The sequence below is a fragment of the Rhinopithecus roxellana genome, chromosome 18 (genome assembly GCF_007565055.1).
Source record: "Rhinopithecus roxellana isolate Shanxi Qingling chromosome 18, ASM756505v1, whole genome shotgun sequence".
Taxonomy (NCBI): Eukaryota; Metazoa; Chordata; class Mammalia; order Primates; family Cercopithecidae; genus Rhinopithecus; species Rhinopithecus roxellana.
In genome coordinates, this window is record NC_044566.1 from 6,738,318 (window position 1) to 6,762,834 (window position 24,517).

Sequence of the window (24,517 nt, forward strand, 5' to 3'; positions counted from 1 at the left end):
AATATGGCATAAGCATTATCTCCATGTATAAAGAACAACACACAAGGAATTTGATAAACTTTCCTGGAGTCCCTCCATGTCTTGGGTAGAGTGCTATCTCTGGGAATCCAATAGTAAATGAAACCCAGCCCCTGTTTTTCCTCATCCTTACTCTAGTGGAGGAAACAGCAGCTTAGAGGGCAAATTCAAGTACAGAGAAGATGAGGGAAATCCATGGTATCCAGACTGCTGGGTACCTGGGGAAGAAACGGCCAGGCTTGAGGATCCAGGAGGGAAGCCGCAGCTAAGGTGATGCCTGAGAAGAAACAGACTTTGGTCCAGGAACAGGAGCTGCCTGCTTGGCACAGAGGAAGCAGCACGTCTGGACAGAGAAACAAGTCACTGCAGAGCTGATAGAGTCTTGCATGAGGGATAAAGTCAAGGGACACTGGTGGATAGGATAGAGAAATTTAGGAGGGAGCAGTGGCATGACTTGGTGATGGATGGGATGAGGCAACCAAGAACAAGGGAGGGGCCAAGAGTCTCCAGATTTGTGCTTTTGTTTTTTGTTTGTTTTATAAAATGGATTATTCTGCATATCATATCCTAAAATTTACTATTTTTTTTTCTGAACAAATGTATCAAGAATTTCCTTCCAAATATTGATAAATCTACCTCAATCTCTGAAGGCCTGAAGAGCGTTATTCCAGAAGTAGGCAACATAATTTGAACAATTGAATCCTGCTGCTGAGCTTCAGGTTGGTTCTGGTTTGGGGTCATTACCAAGAAGACTGGCATGAGCAAACTTATCCATGTAATTCACAAGATGGCACTTTGATTTTTGAAGGATAAAATAAGCAAACGAATAAGAAAAATAAAAGTGATTCGATATATGTATAGGCAAAAAGACATGATAAGGGTAGTGATAGCAGAGAAATTGCAAATGACGAATACATTTCTGAAGATGTTCATGTCAGTAGCCAGAGAAATGCAGACACACAAACCCAAACGGGGGAAAAAAAAAAAAGAAACAAAACTCCCCAAATACCAGTTTCACCAATTGGCAGAGATGAAATATATTCGTAATACCCTGTGGTGGCAAACGTGTGGGGGAAATGGCGTTGTCAACCATTATCAGTGGGATTGTAAGTTAAGTTTTTGAGAAACAATTCATCTGTATTTAATGCAATTAAGCATGCATAAACCTTTGACTCAACAACCCTACCCCTGGAAATTAAACTGGGATATTTTCACAGAATGTCTAAAATCATTCAAGAAATGGGTGCTATGGGGAATGTGTTCCCAACTATTTTTACTGATAAAAGGAAAAGCAAATTTCAGTAGCAACTTAGGGCAACTGGGAAGAGACACAGAGAGCTATTGTCTCGATATATCAATATTGATCCTACTCTGCAGACATTTCCACATCGTGTTTAATAACTCCTTTTGGAAAAAATAAATTGATATGTACTGGAGTTTTCTAATCTGTTCAAAATGCATGCATGAAAGGCATCCGTTACTTCTAAACCAACCAATTAAGTCTTACTTCAGGTAAAGAGGCTTGTGAAGCCTTCTCTGCAGCTTGTGGAAGTGCTGCAGATGAGGCCTGGGGTGGGGTGGGCAGGGGCCAGGATCACCAGACTGCAGAAAGAGCTGGTTCTCCATCCCAACCTCAGACTCTGGATTTGTTTGTAATCTAACTCGTAAATCTAAGTCTATAATTTTCATTATACCTGAGGACATGGCTGTCAGGGAGAAGTGGCGCTGTGCAGGCCAGAGGGACACTCAGAGCTTTGTGGGCTCAGCGAAAGGCCGGCTAGGAGGGCCTCTCACTTGGGGAGGTGCTCACCCGGTTGAGACGGTGCGTGGGGGCTGCGAGCAGCCAGCGGGGATGAAGGAGACACAGGCAGGAAGGCTGCATACTCTCCCGATGGCAGGTGAGTGACACCGGAGGCAGTTTCGGCAGACGTGGCCTCAGGTGGGGCCATGAAAAGTGAGCCGCAGAGCAGGTGTTCTGGACAGAGCCATCTGCAACGTGCGTGCTGCTCTCCGGGCAGAGTTGGGAGGTCTTCCCTGGAAGGTCCTTCTGAATCTCCAGTTCAGAGCAGAAAACTGGCTTGTCACGGGGACTAGACGTAACAAATTTAACACACCCAGCTGTATCATTTTCCTGTGCTTGCTGTAACTAACTGCCACAAAATGGGTGACTTAATCAACACAATCAATTCTGTCTCAGTTCTGGAGGCCAGAAGTCTGAGTGGGGCGGGCCGTGCTCGCTCTCCGAGCTTCGGTGGAGGACACTGGCGCTCCTGACCTGCAACTGCGTCACCGCAATCTGCCTCCAAGACAGGGCACCTTCCCCACGTCTGTGTCTTCGCGGCTGTTCTGCTCTCTGCGGGTTTCTGCATCTTCTGATGACGACTGTAGTCACTGGAATAAAGCCTCTCTACTCTAGTATTTTCTTATCTTAGCTGATATTCTAATGACATCTGCAAAGATCCTGTTTCTGAATAAGGTCACATTGATAGGTACTGGAGGCCAGGACTTTACATATCTTTTGGGGCCACAATTCAACCCACACCGCCACACCAAGCATGAAATCAGTAGTGCCTCTTAGGTGCTGGCCTGCTTGGGGGTGGTCATGATGGTATAGAAAGGCTGGGCTCCGAGCTAAACCCACCCGTAAGCCTGGAACTGCAGCCCTAAGTGAAAACAGTCGGCCCCGTTTTTCCATCCAAATGTTGCCTTTTTGGCCTGCCATGGCCCTATCCTGTGCCCATACAGACTTCAGCTCGCACAGCAGCACAAATGGCTGAGTGTTGGGGATACAAGTGGCTGAGTGGCGAGCAGAGAAGCAGCAACTGAACTCTGGAGACTACAGATAGATGCAGCTCACTTCAGACTGTGAGGCTTCAGGGAAAGAACACCTTCTTCCCGAACCATCCCCTTTCCAATTCCCCATCCCACGGAGAGCCACTTTTATCACCCAATAAAAGCCTCTGCATACACTAATCTTTAATTCTTTCAAGTGACCTGCTTCTTCCTGGACCCTGGACAGAACCCAGGTGCGGAGAGAGCAGGGGCTTGGACGCTGCTGTGGGGCCTGCACAGAGCCTGCTCCTGCAGAGAAGAGCCAGGGCTGGTTCCAATATTCATTCCCTCTGGTTGCCGCACTCATTTGCTTGCATGCTTCCTCTCACCAGGAGTGGCCAGCGGCGGCTGAGGGAAACGAGGCGCTCCAGTTCCTGCCCCATGAAGGGGGTCAAGGTCAAGGGAACAATCCCGTCTCATCAGTAGTGGAGAGACATGTTCTAACAAACATGCTTCTCTAAAAGTGGGGCCAGGGGAGACCTTATTGATCACTAGACATAGATTTTGCAGAGAACCAAGCTCATACAAACAGTAGCGTTGGGTTGCCACAGCCAGCAGCTGTTACATTTTATTTCAGGGGAGCAAAAACTTCCACAGAAATGAAATGCAAAGACTCAGTTCGTACATATTGTATTTTCTGCAAGTACCCAAGCAATGGCTGAGGACACCACCCTGAAGGAAGAAGATGCACACCAGCGCAAATGGCAGTGACCAAGGCAGTGTGAGTCACTCAAGGAGCACCAAAATGAACCGTGCAGAAACTCAGCGCTTACATACAATTCAGGTTTATCACCAGCTGCTTAGAAGAGCAGTCCAACGCTGACATGAAAATCCAATAAGTGCCTTTTATGCATCATTATTCACAAAAAGAAATAACTCTATATCTATATTCGTATCTATATCTCCCTGAGTTTTAGACTTAGCCATTTTTAATCATAACTTTTTTTGTCTTCTTTAAAGCTTGTGTAACATCCTTTGCGATTGTTAAATTTAGTACCTGAACTAGGGGTATCCTACTTAACTTTTAAAGTTATAATTCTGGAGCCCAACATGTACAAAAGCAAGTTAGCAACTCGCTGCCCAAATCCCCGCTTTATCAAATGCTATTTTAACAAGTTGTTCTTCTCTTAAGTCATGATACATGTTACACAAAATATGTGCTCTCATTCTGGAAGAAGCAAGAGGAGAGGCAGAAAATGGCAACAAGTATGGCACAGAGAAGCCCAGTTACTAGAACATGGATGCAAGATTAAAGCAATACCAGCAGTGAAAGTGGACTTAGGCATAGTAATCATAAGGAAAATAACAACACCGATGATAATAGCAGCAATTTTTAGCTTGTCAGGCATCTTGTTAGATGCTTGTATATTACTGATGTTACTTACAAAATTTCTGCAACACCAGCATTGTTATCCCCACACTTCAGATAAGAAAATGGAGGACCAGTATCTTGTTCAAGTTTGTACAGCCAGTTAAAAGGAGAATCTGAAAATCAAAGCCAGATCTACCTGACTCCAGAACCCAGGTCTTTACAAGCTCTTGGGACTTGGTTCTAAAGCTGAGGCAGAGAACATCTTGCAGGGCAGAGGGGCAAGTGGCCTTAGTCATGGGCACTGGGGGAATGGCCGGTAGAATATGAACTGGTTTTGCTGGCATTTGTAGAGCATTACATGCTAATAGTTGGCCACTCACAGAAGGGGATGGGAATAATCTAGAAGCAAGAAAGAGAGTTTACATAGCCACAAAAGGTGATTACTTACAAGAGGATTGAAGAGTAGATGTACACATGTTAATTCATTGAATCCTCCCCACAAATCTACGAGTTAGACTCTGTTGTGATTTTCATTGTATGCACAAGTCTTGGGGCAGGATGGCCAGTAGGAGGAGGGGGTCTGAACATTCAGTGCAGCGGTCCCGGTCCGGGGCCTGGATCATAACCATGATGTTCTCGGTCACGACCCAGGGCTTCTTGGAACATTCACCTCTGCTTCTGGTTGGCTTCCTTGAGCAATTCTTCCCAGGTATCCTGTTTACCAGATTTTGAACCCCTGCCTGCTTTGTGCCCGGCTGTGACAGGTCCATTATTTCATTCATGATAGTGCCTTATAGGCTGTGTCCCTACTGTACTTTGTGAGCCTGAAGTGAAATAAGGGATGTAAAAGAGCTTCTGAAACAAATGGGCCAACTAAACATAAACAGCGAATTAGTTAGTGTCACATCTTGGGAACTGGTTTCTTGGCCACAATAGCGTTACCTGCCACTCTTCTGACAAGTTCCTTTCTGAAATCCACTGCATTCTGCAACGTTGGGTGTCACTTATATTTCCAAGTATGTTCACAAAGCATTTTAATGTTTGCTAAATATTTTTACAGTTGGTAACAACACAGAAAGAGAGGTGATAATATGATGGATATGAACCACTCACTTAGGAACTCATAAGGAGCCTTGAAGTCTGGTGGTGGGAGTTCCCCCTGGCTTCTCCAGGAACGGAAGTGGAGTCAGGTCTGATGATTCTGTTTGCCTTCACCGATGAACTCAGCTACTTCAACCCCTTCCAACACACCATTCTCTCTTTTGGCTACTGGGACGATTTTTCTCAATTTTTCAATCTTAGGATTCCTCCTCTACCTCTGTCTTCTCTCTGAGCTCTAAACCAGCAGATTTCAAGAGGGTCAAATCATGCAAGATAAGGAAAAGCTTTGAGTCAGAATTTTGCCCACAAAATTTGAAATGAGTTCCATCTGCATTCCAAAGTATTTGCCTTAATTTTAATGTCATGTTAGATCATACTCTCCCAGAGACCCCCTGTAGAGACCTGCAGGGTAGCCTGGGGTCCTCTCCGTTTCCAGTGAGCAGATCTAGTGGGGTTGAGCCATTGTCTCCCTCACCATTCATTCTCTGAACATTAGCCCTGCCATGGAACACTTAGAAGTGGAACTTCTAAATTGTGCCATATTCATGGTAATTTCTATAGCAAGAGTAAGAGGTGTTTGGTATAGATTTAGTGTCAGCAATAACACAAATCTCTCCCACAGCACTTACGAGTAGAACTAGTTGATGATATGGAGAATTTATGACTTAGGAGACCATTTATTTCAAATAAAATTAGAAAACCCAGGCACTACTTTGGGATTTTGAAAATCTTTACTGCTCTATTCCCAAAGCTGAAATATTTGAAATACAGAAAGTGTCACTTCACCAAGGAACAATGGATTAATCTGTACCCCTGGATTAGAGCCTGGGGAAAGAATACTGAAAACGAAGAAGTCACTCTTGGGGACTATCAAACCTAGGTTTCTTACTCCTGGAATAAGCACACACTCACCTAGATATGCAAGGCAACTTTGTCATCTCTTGATATCATCGTTTTCTAGCCTGCAATGGAGATATATAATAATGACATATATCATTAATTGAGGGTTTACCACTTTGTGCTAAGGGCTATGCTTTGCTTTTTGCTACATTGATTTTCTCTAGTCTTCACTATCATTTTATCAGGTGATACAATTTTTAAAGGTGAGAAAACAGGGAAGTTATATAACTCACTCAAGGTCACGTAGCTTGCAGTTCAAGGGCTAGGATTCAGACTCAGGAGTCTAGATAGTTTTAAAGTCTGTGCTCTTTCTAAAATACTGTGACATCTCCCCCAAAAACTGCTATCAGAATAAAGCTTTTTCTGGGCGACATGCTTGGAGAAGGGCATTTACAAATAGGAGTGCACAGAAACGTGAGTGAACAAGATGGTGGCCATTTAAAAACCATGACATGAGAGGAAAAGTTGAAATTGCAGAAGTTAATTAAGTCAGTGAAAGAGTCACATAAGAAGAATGAAATCATTTTTTTGAACTACTTGGAGAGCTTTCATGCATAAGGATGGACAACGTCTGTGGAGCCAAAGGGTCATAGGTGAAAGTTGAAGGAGGCAACTTTGACCTCCAAAGAGCCAAAGATTTCTAGGGAGCTTGTCCAACAATGGAATGAGGAGGAAGTTGATGACTGGGGGTGACAGAAATGATTGCTTCTCAAGGTAGTGAAGAGAAGGCTGCCAATTAAGTAGACGGTTGGGCTGGATGATCTTGGGTACATATTTTAGGTCTGAGATCACATAAATGCCAATTCACAGCCGCTTGGTTGTGAATAAAGTTTTTCAGCTCCTTCTGTTTATGACAGGGCAAGACTTGACAATGTGACAACATTGAATGCCTGGAAAGAAAGCAATCTTGGAGACACTTTGCCTGTTTAACAATTTCACTTAGGATTGACCTCATATTTACATTTTCCATCAAAAGAGAAACAGGAATTCCTATCATTGATTTTCTCAGAAATGCGCTTGCTGAATCTGAAGAAAGATACGTCTCAAATTTCTATAAACCTAATGTTATTCATAATGGATTTGGGAGTTCATCTGACTAGGTGTTTAATGGGTTATGAAGACCCTGGAGTAAGGTTTTCCAGGATGGGAATGTGTGTAATTGAACTGTGATAGGAGATCAGAAAGGACTCAATATATGGGCGATTCCTTGCAGGCAAGAATAACTTTCCCCATGAACTCTGAATGTCAATAACGTGTATATTAATTAGTAGTGTTGCTATATTAACATGTTGTGTTTTGAATATATTGAACAAACTGCAATTACATTTGCACCAACCTAATATGTTAGAAAAGTGCATTATTACTGTTTTTGAAATGAATGTTATGCTCGTAACATTTTTTAAAGCCCGAAAGGAGTGATATCCTGGAAAATGTTAAGAAAGTCTTGGCAAGAAGTCAGGTTTAATTAAACTATGGGGACGACATCATTTTAAAGCATGATTTTATCAGATTAAGAAAACCAGCCATGGTCCTCCTCTGGGAAAACTGGGGATGATGGGGAGACATGAACTCTCCTAACATTGATCATTTATTTATTAATTTGGCAAATACTTTTAACTGGTCTGACTTGATTCATCAACTGTGGACACGTGATTGCATGGCTCTTTTTCCTGGTTATTCTCTTGAGCTCCAAATGTCTTTCGCCTGCTGAGGTTTCCAAAGGAACCAGTGACTCTTGTCTCCAGATGTGAGGGATGGCTTATCTCTTATGCAGTGTTCTTTGGGGGCACTGGCCCATCCCCAAAGGACTCCCGTTTATTACTGCAGGGAAGTCATGGCTTGTTCAGGCACTGGCCAGGAGCTACCTCTCAAGGTGGCCCCAAAGATAACCACTCGCCACTTAGCTCTTCTATGGAATTTGAGCCACCAATGCCGATAAACTGGGGAATGTATTCCAGCACTTGCACTGCCTTTGTCTGCAAATGAATCATGATCGGGGCCACCGTTACCTACCTAAACAACGCATGCAAACTTCACCTATCAGACTAGTGTTGAGCTGGCCCTGTGTTCATTCCACAGTGGGATGCATCTTTTCCTCAGTGGTTAGTTTTGCCACCAATTGATGTATACCTTGATTAGCTAGTAAGAGGTCTGTTACACCCTATTCCTTACCCTATACTTATACTTATGTAAGTCACAAAATATAAATGTTATACAAATACATGCACATAATATTCATGTGAGAGAGGACCATTCAAGTGCTCTTTTCAGAAGTAAAAAGGTATTATTCAAGGTGACTATATATATTAGGTTGGTGCAAAAGTAATTCCGGGTTTTGTCATTAAAATAATTACTTTTGCACCAACCTAATACATAGACCGTGGATGAGATTGGCTTCAATTTTAGTAGCTCCTTTGAAAGGCATTCTACTTCATTTTAGCCTTAAATATTACACATATGTGGCCCCAGTAATACTATCGTTAAACATTTACTGAGTATGTCCTATACAATAGGCTCTACAGTGAATGTTTTCCATACGTTAGAGCTTTACAGCAATTAGATGTAGAGACTACTATTCTCATTTTACAGATGGGAAACTAGGTTTGTAGTTGTTAAAAGCCACAGCTATTGTATATGTCAGGAATTGAAATGAGGCTGCTGGAGTTCAACCTCCCCAGGCTTAAGCGATCCTCCCACTCAGCTTCCTTAGTAGCTAGGACCACAGGTGTGCACCACCATGCACTGCTAATTTTTTTTTTTGTAACATTTTGTAGAGACAGGATTTCATCACTTTTCCCAGGATGGTCTTGAACTCGTGGGCTCAAGCAAACCACCCACCTTGGCCTCCCAGAGTGCTGGGATTACAGGTGTGAGCCACCGCGCCTAGTCACAAAATCAGATTTTCATTAGACAGAAGGTACGTCTAATTTAGGTGATTGGTGTTACTATAAAGACTAGATTCTCCAACTAAAAATTACCGTGACTATTTGAAACTGGATGATATACATACAAAGCTGTATGTTTTCAGTGAAAATATGTTTAATATACCCATACAATACACCAGCAATCATACTTTGTAACAATTATAATTATAATAAAAATAATTTTAAATGTTCACTTAGAATGTGTCAGAGAGCACATTATTTTTCAAGACACGTTGAGGAGGAATGTAAAAAGAACATGGGCAGCACTGGTGAGTTGGGATAGGAAGGCAGCGACCATGGTGGTGGCGGCATTGAGGGGGCAGTACTGGAGTCAGAAACATCCCGTGTTGCAGAGAAAGAGATCTGCAGGCCTCTGAATAATTTGGGGTCTCAGAGAGAGACAAAAAAATAAGTCTGGATGCCATATGCTTCAATTTTTTAAAGTTAGGAAGCAGACTTAAAACATGCTAAATAAAAGATGTTTTATTCTCTTTTCTTGACAAATATATCCTTAGAATGTCAAAATTGAAAAATATGTCCGAAGTTGTGGTTTTTAGACAACTGAATGCTGGCAAAATGTGACTGAACTCCATGATCATTCCAGTGATGTTTGAAGAGTGTAAAATGATGACACACACACACTTTATGCATTTGTTATGTGCCCATAATTTTTTGTGCATCTTAAAGTAAGCAAAATCACTTTGTTTTTATAATAAAGATCTTCACAAGGCTTTTGTTCTTTTGAGATTAGTGATTAAAGGATAAAAAAGTGACTGTATTCAAAATGTTCAAAATCTGAACAGATTTTGTTTAAAATATGAAGTATTATAACATGAAAGTTTCAGTTATTTTGATCTTTAAAGTTTTTTCTAAAAATTCAGAATTGCCCATTAAACTAAATAGGAAGTATAAATTATAAGTGATGATTATGAACATTTAAAATACATTTAGATAAAACTGAACTTTAAAAGTTTGATTTTTGAAAACCTTACATTTGCTTTTTTTCAAAAATCTACACCAAAATACGCACATATTCAAGTGTAACTTAAATTGTTCCATAACATGAGAGATTCCTCAGCTACCATGTTCAGGTGGATCAAATAAATGATGAACAAGAAAATAGATGACTGTCCCCATCAGAACGCAGCACTTCATCAATACAGTACAATAGACAGCTGTCTATTGCATTCATATGCTATTGCAGCGGAAGAAAGTCATGTGTTATTAATTTGTTCTTCATTTTCCTGAGTGCTTCTGCTGGCTCATTTCTCCCTGCATCTCCAAGCTTTGTCCTTCTTGGATGTGAGCAGAGGCATAACCCACAAGCCACTATGACATTCAAACAAAATTCACATCTGCTTCAAAAACACAGGCCAGAAGTGTGGAAAAGAGTCTCCAGGGAGCTGGAATGGTGCGACTCATGGGGCGAATCCCTGGTAAGGAGCAGCCCACGTGCGTCCCTATAGAGGTAATCTTGATGTATGTGTTTGTGAAATGCAAGGCCCAGGGCTGGAGTCCACTTTTGCCAGGGTTTGAGGGTGGCACTGTTCTCGTTTTCCTTTGCTGGTAGGATAGCTGGGTCTCTGAATCAGGGAGTAGACAGTAGAGGGGTTAGGGGTGGTAAAAGAAAACATCAGACAAGTTAAATTTAATGGAGTTTAATTAAGAAAAGAAGAAAGGAAATGAAAAGAAATGATTCGCTAATAGGGCAGCCTCCAGGATCACAGCAGATACAGAGCAACTCAAGGTGCCTCGTGGTCAGAACAAATTTATAGACACGAAAAGGGATGTGACATACAGAAATTGGAAGTGAGGTACAGAAACAGTGGGATTGATTATAGCTCAGCGTTTGCCTTATTTGAACACAGTTTGAACACTCAGCAGTCTATGAGTGGCTGAAGTATGGCCGCTGGGAGTGGCCAACACTCAGCTATTGTTACCGGCGCATACTACTAAGTTAGGTTTCAATCTTGTCTGCCTGTTAAGCTAGGTTACTGCTCCTCCATGAGGACTCAAATATAGAAGTATGGAGTGTTTCTCAGGCCATATTTAGTTCATTTTAACAGGGGGCACCTTGTTACTTTTTTGGAGGTTTTCTTTGCTATGGTTACTCTTACTGTGACCTGTGATGAAGGAAAATGATGACATCCCCATAAAAGAATCAAACATTTTATTTTTTAAATTTCATTTGCTTATTTGGATTTTTAGTAGAGACAAGGTCTTGTGATGTTGCCCAGGCTGGTCTTGAACTCCTGGGTTCAAGCAATCCGCCCACCTAGGCCTCCCAAAGTGCTGGGATTACAGGCATGAGCCACCATGCCTGGCCCAAACTTTTTAAAGAAAGTTGGGGATTAGATGTGGAATATTTGTTACTTTTTTAAAATTTAGGAGTAGGGACTCTTTAAAGACATTGTGATATTTTTTCACAAGAAATGCTAAAACTAATTTGTAATGTCTTTATTAAGAATGGCTACCGTTACGTTTTATATGCTAATCTGCAATGAACATTCTCAAAAGCCTTACATTCTGATTATTTCTTATTTGATTACTTTTTTATTGCTAGTCACCAACCTTCAGATATTGCTTTAACTATGAAAAATGGCAGTAAATTACTATGTGAACATGTTAAATAGCATTTAGAGAACTGAGAGTCAACTAACAGGAGTTAGCACGTACTGGAAGAATATCTCTATTTAGAGGATAGTGACTAATGTGAAATAAACACCTCTCAATTGTTTCTTTTATGTATCTACTTTGCAGTTTACAGTTTATTATCCATCTATGGTATATATGCAAGAGTCACTTTTAATTCATTTCTGTATGAATTGTTGTTTTATGCAAATATTTTTAGATAATGGCTTTCTAAAATAATAATCTCCACTGTGCAGAATATGTCACCCAATCATTGTGACCCAAATCATTGCAAACAGGAAGCAAGGGTCAATGATCAGTCAATAGAAGGATGTTAGTGATAAGGATGTAGTTAACAAAAATACTTAAACATTTCAGAACATCATTTCATAAACCATTCATATTAAAGATTAAAAAAATTAAGGACTTAATATTCTTTTTGATACAGAAGGAAAGCCTCAGAACTTTGTCAAGTGATCAATAACTGTTCTTTATTCCCTCTCATTTTTCTTTACCTACTAATTAAACATCTTAGAATATAAAAGAGACATGTGATTTTAATCGTGGGTGAAAGAAGACTGAGCCAGAGATGATTAGACTAATAAATATATTTTTAAAAACCCTTCATTTTGAAATGAGAAAGCCGACTCTCCATTTTTTCCTTGAGCATTTAAAGAATGAAATGGTTTCACTGTCCCAGCAGGCTTCCATAATTCAAAAAAAATAAAAAGGACTGTGATTGGCTTTCATGATTGGAAATTGATCTAATTTTTATTGTTTGCACTTAACATTATGATTTAGGACTTTTCTAAGATAAGTCATCCTCATGTTTAATTTTTTCTGTTTGAGATGACTACTTCACACAGATTTTTTTGTGTTATTTTTTGGTATCACTTTCTTTTTCAAGGAGTGTACTGTATAATCACTGAACTCCTCTGTAATTACATGGCAAAGACTATGTAAATACGTAATTATGTTCATGCAGATTACTTGATAATTATACTTCCAGTTACCAAGTAATGAACGGAATAATCATCATGCACTTTGCAGCTCTTAGATTTTCAGCTTGGTCTTTGTTTTAAAGAAGGAGAGAACTGGATAATTACTCTATGGTTACATGGCACTTACGTTGTCAACAGCCATGCGTTCATAGTGCTATTACATGGTTGTTTTTTACCTTGTAAAATAAAGCGGTACTGCCTTTTAAAGAAGTCTTTTCCTGCTCTTTTCAGTAGGAAATTCATGTCTCACACGACTGAATAGCAGAGTAGAGCTTCTCTTTTGTACACAGGGTGGCACTGAACTTGAACTGGAAAAGTCTCTGAACTTAGTCTTTGCCAGGACAAAAATAAAAGGAGAAAAAAATATATATGTACATATGTCAAGCTTTCACAGTGGAAAATAAAAAACACAGTTATTAATCCTAAATCCAGGAGACAGATTCCCTAGCCAACAATGAATTTTATTTGTTTTGTTTAGCTTATCGACATTACTATTTAGCCGTGGTTCCCTCTGTCTGGAGTATGCGTCTTTCTTTATTTCAAGAATTAGCTCTGTTGGGCATCCTTTGTATGTACCCTTGCTCCTTCCTCTGTCCCTCTGTACTTGTGGCTCTGCTTGTGTTTTACTGTAAAGACTTTACTCAGTGTTTTCCCTTTCAGCCTCTGTGACTGACCTCTTGTGTTTTCCACAGTCTAGCAGAGGGCATAGGTATAAATAGTTTATGAATACATCTTTAATGAACAGATTAATTCAAAGACATGTTTAAAACATTCATTACATGACTGATTAATGAATTCCCAAATCACTATTACATATCAAAATATTTTGGAACATTTATATTAAAAGTTTACTTTTTCAGAACATCCTTTGTCTTTGACTTTTGAAGCTTAATGAAGTTTCACATAAAAATATATGGCACTGGGTGGCATGCAATGGCTCACACCTGTAATCCCAATACTTCGGGAGGCCGAGGCAGGCGGATCACCTGAGATCAGGAGTTTTAGACCAGCCTGGACAACATGGTGAAACCCCATCTCTACTAAAAATACAAAAATTAGCCAGGTGTGGTGGTGCACACCTGTAATCCCAGTTACTCAGAGGCTGAGGCACGAGAATACCTGAACCCAGGCAGCAGTGGTTGCAGTGTGACGAGATCGTGCCACTGAACTCCAGTCTGCACAACAGAACGGGACCCTGTCTCAGTATTGAGACCCTCTCTCCATATATATATATATATATATATATATACACACACACACACACATACATATATATTGAATTCATGCATTCACATAATAGATCTGGCATTTTTGTAGCACACATACAAATAGAAATACACACATCATATTCAGTGTTCTGTGATTGGCACACAGGAGAGTCAAAGATAAATAATTTACTTTCCTATCTTAACTAAAGTCACGATTCATGGGAGAAAAGAGGAACATCTATCTTAAAATGAATGATGATAGGAGGCAGAAGAAACTGGAACTGTAATACAAAGCAGCAGAACTGTGATTAGGGCTTTCCCAGTGATTTTAAGGAATGTTTTATTTCACTGGCTAATTTTATCTTTCCAAAGCAAATTGACCCATGCATATTCAAAGAAATTAAACTTTCATTTTGCTTGACTCATATATGGAGGATTTACAATTATTTTTGCTAATTCACATGATTTTCTACAAAAAATTGCAAAATATACCATTGTCTTTCTGTGTTAACAAGCATTAAGTGATAATAGCCATTTCTTTTTTTTTGTGCTTCCAGAAATGTGGACTTGTTTTTAAAAAGTTCTCTATAGTTTTTGAAGCTAATTTTATAATATGACGATTTAACGTCCATTTGGAATTTGTATGAACCCTGCTAGAACCTTTTTGGTGAAATTTTAAACTCAAATGTATTGGTGACATCTCCAGGTGTTAAATACCTTTGTTATTTCATATGTGAAAATTAACAAATTGAAAATAAATAACAGCCAAGAATTTGTGCATGAATAAAAAAAGAAGAAAAACTCCAAATAGACATGAGAAGTTAGCATGTAAGATCTGCATTTAAATAATTACGAGAAGATAGCAACTTGAAAAAGAATAAAGCTAGATATCAACATTATTTGTGACAGCAATACAAATAGAGCTCTCTTAAATACTGAATGCAAGAAATGAAAATACAGCTAAAGCAAAATATACAAAAGAGCTAATATTATAGTGGAAAAGTCATGTTAATTATGACCATAACAGAAAATTAGAGAAGTTTGATTATATAAATATTCATAGCAAAAAAACAAATTAATTTTTATTGTGTAAAAGCATTATAACTCAATAAAAAGATTAACAATATGCAGGGTAAAATAAGTTTACGGTCAGAGAGAAAAACACACACACTCATATACAAAACTGTCAAAGCAGCAAAAAGATCCTTTTAAGCTAGTCAGAGTTAAAAATATATAAACCAAATTAGAGTGTACAGAACACTCTATTGACAATGGTCTAGAGAATCCAGCCATTCATAAACACGTATGTGGTGTGTAGCATGGTGGGTACTATTCCCACAGCACGCCAGTCTGTCTTACATGGCATCTGATTTCCAAGAAAAGGAAGCAGCTTGCCACCCGAAAGCCTCAGCCCAGAAAGGGACTGTTGTGCTTCTGCCATATTCTGTTGTTTAAAGCAGTTTCAGGGCCAGCCCGGATTCAAGAGATGAAGAAATAGACTGCACTTACGCGTGGAGGGTTAGCAAATTATCTGCAGTCATCTTCCACCTTCTCTCTTCACTTTTTCTTCCATTATATTTTTTTCTATTTTTTCTATTGAGCAACATTAATAATGTTTACCTCTGGGAAAAGAGACTGAGAGGCTAGAGATTTGAGATTAGAGGGAGAGGGTTTTCATTTTTTTCCCTTTTATACTGTTTGATTAAAAAATTACAATGCTAAGGTTTATATGGTTAATTTTTTAAAGACAGCTCATTTTCTTCTTTTTTACTTTATGTCTTAAATTGACATACAATAATTGTACAGATTTATGAGGTACCTAGTGATGTTTTGATACATACAACATACAGTGATCAGATCAGGGGAATTAGCATCCCCATCACCATAAATATTTATTGTTTCTCTGTGTTGGGAACATTAGCTATCATCCTAGCTAGCTGCAGACTAGCTAACTGTTTGAAACTAGATATTATAGTTAGTTATATTCATCCCACAGTGCTAGGTGACACTAGCACTTGTTACTCCACTTATTCCTCCTATCTAGCTGTAATTTTGTCTCCTTTAACAAATCTCTCTCTATCCTTCTTTTCCTCTACCCTTCCCGGCCTCTAGTATCCTCGGTTCTGCTGTTTACTTCTGTGAGATCAACATTCTTTGGTTCCTCTGGTGAGTGAGAACATGCCATGTTTAACTTTCTGACCTATTGAACTTCATGTCCTCCAGTTCCATTCATGTTGCCACAAATGACAAGATTCCATTCTTTTTTCTGGGTGAATAGCATTCCACTGTGTACACACACACATTTCTTTATCCATTCCTCTGCTGTTAGACATCTAGGTTGGTTCCACATGTTGGCTATTGTGAATAGTGCTACAATACACATGGGGGTGCAGAGATCTCTTTGATATGCTAATTTCATTTCTTTTGGGCAATTGCCCAGCAATGGGATGACTGGATCATACCGTGGTGCTAGGTATAGTTTTTTGAGATGCCTCCATACTGTTCTCCATGACAGCTGTCTTAGTTTGCATTCCAACCAACAACGTATAAGAGTTCTTTTTCCTTCACATTCTCACCAGCATTTGCTATCTTTTGTCTAAAACGACAGTGTAGTCTACATGTTATGAAAGCTCTCCAAGATGTACTATAAATTTCAAAAGTAGGAAAATACAGTATATAGTGTATTTACGATATATACAGAATTTTTTTATGTATCAAGATTTGGATCCTGATGCCTCATTTGTGTATATGTACATGTGTGTGTGTGAATATGAAAATGACATAACATACTCTAAACACACAGACACTGACAAGCAATGACTATAAGCAACGTCACATGGGAAAACAGAGGAAAGAACAATGTCTTCTCCATTGAAAGTATCACAAATATGTGAGTGTTGGGCTAAGTCTTCTCCATGTGGATTTTTACTATCTTCATCAAAACTCTTGTAGTGGCTTCAAACTTGTGTGCTGCAAAAGATCAATGAAACTTTATCTTCTGATGGTGTGTTGTACGTGTACTGTGGAGGCCGATAGCACGCAGAACCGGTCTGACTCAGAGCCACAGCTCATTTACAGCATGGAGATATCATACACAGATACCCTTGGGCACTTTCTACAAAAATGTTAAGTCTGTTATCTGTATTACTGGAAATTTAAGCTTCTGTCTTAAAGTTAATTCTGCTGTCTGTTTCTGGTTTGAGAAGTGAATTCAGGTCCATACAGATTCCTGCGAAATCCAGGTTATACAATTCAATAATGAGGAAGATATCTTCATTCCTGTAATCTACGTCTACAAACTTACCAAGTGGACAGTGAAGACAATCTCACTTGCTGAAGGGACTTGCAGATCCTCTTTCCCTCCCCATTGGTGGTCCCAGACAATTAGGCAGTATCTTTGTGGGGTCTGTTGTTTTAGATCAAAGACGGGTAATTCATTCTGGTCCTTAATCACTGAAGCACCGGTACCTGCAGTGCCCATTCAAAGCCAGTTAATACTTAGTTTTAGGCCAAGAAAAGAAAAAAACATCTGAAAATATGACAACAATTCTATGCATCTTCTGACACTGAATGATGCAGCAGTTCTGTGGAGACTCCGATTTCAGACACCCACTCCCCTCAGCACCACTTCGCACTACTTTTTGTCTCAGCCTCCTTTCCTTAATTGTTATGAGTCTTCTGCCTGTGACGATTCTGAAGTTATTGTTTGTATGGAATTTTCAGATGCTGGGGAATGGAAAGAACTTCTCATTCCTTTCAGGAGCTGTGGATAAAAGAGCAGGATTGGCAGAGCTTCTCCCACACGCATTACATAAGAAGGAATATGTGTTTGACAGTTCCGTGAAAATGTTCTTTGCCTATTTAAACGCTTTGGGTCAATGAATTGTTTAATAAATATTGGTCAGTGAGCTATGAAATCTCCCGTCATGCTCTAGACCCTTAGTAAAAGTGAAAATATCCTAAAATGTTAATGCCGAGGATGTACTTGACCGAGGATCTATTAAGGGCTACAGTGAGTCAGTAAGTTTCCAGCGACTATGTACAAAATGTGTATTTGGGGTTTTAAGTGATTTTTTGGAGAGGGGATCCCTAGTTTTCGGGAGCTTCTTAAGTGGGACAGTTGCTCCACAATAGGTTAAAAGCATTTTACCAAAGTATTTTATGCTTCACTATTATTTTAGACCAAGTGAAATGACAGGTTTAAAATGCTTGGGCAAGACAAAGACCTAGACACTCTTAAATTTTAGTATTTATGTAGAATGTGCATATGTGTAGTGGGGAGGATGTGCTATTGGTCCAAAAACTGCATTTCCTTCTTGTGCACAATTCAGCTATGAACAGTGAGTGCTATTACTTGTTGTAGGAACTATTTAGTGCGATTACTTAACTCACCCACCACATCTGATGCAATTCAGATATGAAAAAATCTGTTTTGTCCCTTCTAGGAGCAATTTGAATGTAAGACACAGGATTCTGCTTAGCCAGGCATATTACTCATGAGAGTTGTCTCCATTTGTTTTCACATTTTTCAAATTTTAAACATTCTCTTTGTTTCAAAAAATTCACAACTTCTTATTTAAAAATAAAAAGTTTTATCACTGGCCAGCAAACTAGTTGATACTATTGGGTTGAGGGCCTATTGGAGATAAAGCGGTGGCTAGGCCACATTGCACACATTATTTTTATTTTTTTAAAAATGAGGTTATTTTAGTTAGAGCGGCATATGTGCAGGTTTGTTACACAGATAAACTCATGTCATGGGTGTGTTATACAGATTATTTCATCACCCAGGTACTAAGTGTATGGTTATTATTTTCTGTTCCTTTCACTCCTCCCACCCTCAACCCAGGGAGGCCTCAGCATCTGTTGTTCCTTTCTTTGGCACACGTTATTTTAAAAGTCAGAATACCAAAAGTGCATCGCTTCAGATAGACTAGGTTATGCTGTGATTAAAAATCAACCTCCAGTACTTCGTGACTTAAAACTATGTATTGGGTACAATGTACACTACTCAGGCGATGGGTGCATTAAAATCTCAAACTTCACCAGTATACAATTTATCCATGTAACCAAAACCCGCTTGTACCTCCAATTAAAATTAAATTTAAATTTTGAAAATTAATTTTTTTACAAAGCCTTAGAAGCTGTAGGAACTCCAGTTGTGCATTTGAATGTGGTTGTGCTTTAGGGGGTTTCTGAGGTATGTAGAACTGTTTACCTGGAAAATACATGTCCACGAAAGAGTGTCATTGTAAAGATCTACTGGAAACACTTACTGCATTCTCCTGTTTCTGTTATGCTGCCTTGTTCTACACAAAATTTTCCCTCATTATGGGAAAAGATAGTTGAGTGGTTTTTTGGGAGGGAATCAGGTGGATTTAAGTAATGAACATTTTTTTCGTTTAGGTTTTTAAAAATTTAACATTTAGCACAAAACTGAAAAAAATTTGCTGAAGTTTAATCTAGGTATTCTCTAATAAATTAGAATTTAGAAAAAATTGTCTCATTTATAATCAATCTTAGAGCATATGTTATTTATTTATTTATTTATTGTCTGTTCAGACCAAGTCTCGCTCTGTCGCCCAGGCTGGAGTGCAATGGCGCGATCTTGGTTCACTGCAAGCTCCGCCTCCCGGGTTCAAGTGATTCTCATGCCTCAGCCTCCCGAGTAGCTGGGACTACAGGCACCCACCACCATGTCCAGCTAATTTTTTGTGTATTTTTAGTAGAGACGGGGTTTCATCATGTTAGCCAGAATGATCTTGATCTCCTGATCTCGTGATCCGCATGCCTTGGTCTCTCAAAGTGCTGGAAATACAGGCCTGAGCCACGGCGCTTGACCTATATGTTTAAATTTTTAAGACAGCTTATTTTCTTACTTTTACTTTATTTCTTAAATTGGCATACAGTAATTGTACACATTTATGAGGTACCTCGTCATGTTTTGATACATACAACGTATAGTGATCAGATCAGGGTAGTTAGCATCCCCAGCACCATAAATATTTATTGTTTCTCTGTGTTGGGAACATTAGCTATTGTCCTAGCTAGCTCCAGACTGGCTAGCTGTTTGAAACGAAATATTATCGTTAACTAACTTCATCCTACAGTGCTAGGTGACACTAGCACTTGTTACTCCACTTATTCCTCCTATCTAGTTGTAATTTTGTCTCCTTTAACAAATCTCTCTCTATCCCTCTTTTCCTCCACCTTTCCCAGCCTCTAGTAACCTCTGTTCTGCTTTTTACTTCTGTGAGATCAACTTTCTTTGGTTCCTCTGGTGAGCGAGAACATGCCGTGTTTAACTTTCTCACCTATTGAACTTCGTGTCCTCCAGTTCCATCCATGTTGCCGCAAAAGACAAGATTCCATTCTTTTTTCTGGGTGAATAGCATTCCACTGTGTACACACACACATTTCTTTATCCATTCCTCTGCTGTTAGATATCTAGGTTGGTTCCACATGTTGGCTATTGTGAATAGTGCTGCAATACTCATGGGGGTGCAGAGATCTCTTTGATATGCTGATTTCATTTCTTTTGGATAATTGCCCAGCAGTGGGATGGTTGGATCATACCGTGGTGCTAGGTATAGATTTTTGAGTCACCTCCACACTGCTCTCCACTGCGGCTGTGCTAGTTTGCATTCGCACCAACAGTGTATAAGAGTTCTTTTTCCTTCACATTCTCACCAGTGTTTGCTATCTTTTGTCTAAAAAGACATTGTAGTCTATATGCTATGAAAGCTCTCCAAGATGTACTATAAATTTCAAAAGTAGGAAAATACAGTATATAGTGTATTTACGATATATACAGAATTTTTTTATGTATCAAGATTTGGATCCTGATGCCTCATTTGTGTATATGTACATGTGTGTGTGTGAATATGAAAATGACATAACATACTCTAAACACACAGACACTGACAAGCAATGACTATAAGCAACGTCACATGGGAAAACAGAGGAAAGAACAATGTCTTCTCCATTGAAAGTATCACAAATATGTGAGTGTTGGGCTAAGTCTTCTCCATGTGGATTTTTACTATCTTCATCAAAACTCTTGTAGTGGCTTCAAACTTGTGTGCTGCAAAAGATCAATGAAACTTTATCTTCTGATGGTGTGTTGTACGTGTACTGTGGAGGCCGATAGCACGCAGAACCGGTCTGACTCAGAGCCACAGCTCATTTACAGCATGGAGATATCATACACAGATACCCTTGGGCACTTTCTACAAAAATGTTAAGTCTGTTATCTGTATTACTGGAAATTTAAGCTTCTGTCTTAAAGTTAATTCTGCTGTCTGTTTCTGGTTTGAGAAGTGAATTCAGGTCCATACAGATTCCTGCGAAATCCAGGTTATACAATTCAATAATGAGGAAGATATCTTCATTCCTGTAATCTACGTCTACAAACTTACCAAGTGGACAGTGAAGACAATCTCACTTGCTGAAGGGACTTGCAGATCCTCTTTCCCTCCCCATTGGTGGTCCCAGACAATTAGGCAGTATCTTTGTGGGGTCTGTTGTTTTAGATCAAAGACGGGTAATTCATTCTGGTCCTTAATCACTGAAGCACCGGTACCTGCAGTGCCCATTCAAAGCCAGTTAATACTTAGTTTTAGGCCAAGAAAAGAAAAAAACATCTGAAAATATGACAACAATTCTGTGCATCTTCTGACACTGAATGATGCAGCAGTTCTGTGGAGACTCCGATTTCAGACACCCACTCCCCTCAGCACCACTTCGCACTACTTTTTGTCTCAGCCTCCTTTCCTTAATTGTTATGAGTCTTCTGCCTGTGACGATTCTGAAGTTATTGTTTGTATGGAATTTTCAGATGCTGGGGAATGGAAAGAACTTCTCATTCCTTTCAGGAGCTGTGGATAAAAGAGCAGGATTGGCAGAGCTTCTCCCACACGCATTACATAAGAAGGAATATGTGTTTGACAGTTCCGTGAAAATGTTCTTTGCCTATTTAAACGCTTTGGGTCAATGAATTGTTTAATAAATATTGGTCAGTGAGCTATGAAATCTCCCGTCATGCTCTAGACCCTTAGTAAAAGTGAAAATATCCTAAAATGTTAATGCCGAGGATGTACTTGACCGAGGATCTATTAAGGGCTACAGTGAGTCAGTAAGTTTCCAGCGACTATGTACAAAATGTGTATTTGGGGTTTTAAGTGATTTTTTGGAGAGGGGATCCCTAGTTTTCAGGAACTTCTTAAGTGGGACAGTTGCTCCACAATAGGTTAAAAGCATTTTAGTAAAGTATTTTATGCTTCACTATTATTTTAGACCAAGTGAAATGACAGGCTTTAAAATGCTTGGGCAGGACAAAGACCTAGACACTCTTAAATTTTAGTATTTATGTAGAATGTGCATATGGGTAGTGGGGAGGATGTGCTATTGGTCCAAAAACTGCATTTCCTTCTTGTGTGCAATTCAGCTATGAACAGTGAGTGCTATTACTTGTTGTAGGAACTATTTAGTGCGATTACTTAACTCACCCACCACATCTGATGCAATTCAGATATGAAAAAAATCTGTTTTGTCCCTTCTAGGAGCAATTTGAATGTAAGACACAGGATTCTGCTTAGCCAGGCATATTACTCATGAGAGTTGTCTCCATTTGTTTTCACATTTTTCAAATTTTAAACATCCTGTTTGTTTTAAAAAATTCATAACTTCTTATTTAAAAATAAAAGGTTGTTTTCACTGGCCATCAAACTAGTTGATACTATTGGGTTGAGAGCCTATTGGAGGCAAAGGGGTCGCTAGGCCACATTGCACAAATTATTTTTATTTTTTAAAAATGAGGCTATTTTAGTTAGAGCGGCATATGTGCAGGTTTGTTACACAGATAAACTCATGTCATGGGTGTGTTATACAGATTATTTCATCACCCAGGTACTAAGCCTATAGCCCATAGTTATTCTTTTCTGTTCCTTTCACTCTTCTCACCCTCAACCCTCAGGGAGACCCCAGCATCTGTTGTTCCTTTCTTTGTCACATGTTATTTTAAAAGTCAGAATACCAAAAGTGCATCAGTCCAGACAGACTAGGTTATGCTGTGATTAAAAATCAACCTCCGATACTTCGTGACATAAAATAGCAGTGATGCTTTTCTCTGTTTTTTTTTTGTTTGTTTGTTTGTTTTTTTTTTTTTTTTTGCTCATCTCTATGTCTATTCGAGTCAGCGCTGCTCCATGTCGTTTCCTCCTAGGGATGTAGCTGACAGAGGGTCCCTCACCTGGAACGTTGCCCATCATTGTGGCAGTGGACAGGGAATCAGCAAATTGTGCGGACTCTTAGTCGTTGCCGCCTTGAAGTGAAACGTGTCAGTGTGCTCACGTTGGATCCATCCATTAGTAACACAGTCACTGCCTCACTCCAGGGCAGTGGGAAGTACAGTCAACCCTGTCATGTGTCCAGATGGGCCAGTGGAACATTGCTGAGTGCCAAGGGACTGTTGTAGCAAAGGAGGGATTGTTTTGTTCGTTTCACACATGTTGGAGCTAAAGAGAAGAGAGCTTCAGTAACGTGGGTAAGATCAATAGCCAGAATGTGGACAACATGTTGCATTATGAAGAACTATTGCTATGGGGAAAGGATTATTGGAAAATATGAAAATACTATCAAAGTTCCAATTAACTTAATGACCTAGAGGATGCTTAGGAGGACATTGAATTGTTCAGATTTCTAATGCAGTAATGGTCAGTCCCAGAGCCTATGATAAGGTCCCTTAGGACATATGAATGATTGACCCCTTTTCCCCCTAACTTCCTCCCAAGTAGTTCTGTCATCTTGGGCAATTGTCTAACTTTGCTGAGCCTTAGGTTCCTCCTCTTGGGTAAAAGCTGCTGGGTTTGCAGCTTTCTACACTGACAACCAAATGTACTCAGTTGAATGCTTGGTTTCCGATCAGCTTTGAGTTTATATAAAGTTTATGTGTGTGTGTGTATATATATATGTGTGTGTATATATATATTTATGTGTGTATATATACCTATATATGTGTATATATGTGCATATATGTGTGTATATATACATGTTTACGTATATACATGTGTATATATATATATACACACACACCTATATATTTGTGTATAAATATATTTTAGACAGAGTCTTGCTCTATCGCCCAGGCTGGAGTTCAGTGGCACCATCTCGGCTCCCTGCAACCTCAGCCTCTGACTTGGAGTCCTCCTTTTTCTGTTTGATAGATGAACCTGAGACCCGTCAAATGGATTCTTAATTTAGACTTATTCGAAATTCTAACATTACTCTTTAGAACTCCAGGTTTTTCAGATAACCTAAAGCAGTTTCAAAAGTTTCCCATACCTCAAAGTAATCTTCCTCTTCAATGATTTTTATAAATGCAATTCAAAATTAAGCTACTGTTTTTGAAAGCACTCAGTCATTATTGTGACATGATATGCTGTTCAACAAGCAACTTGTGAATATCTCAATATGTGGAACTACCATACTGAGTGTTGGATATGGACCACTTTCTACCCTTAAGGGCCTTGGTTTATCATGCAGAAATTAAGACAAAATTTCACAGAGTTATCACTTACTTGGATAACAAAA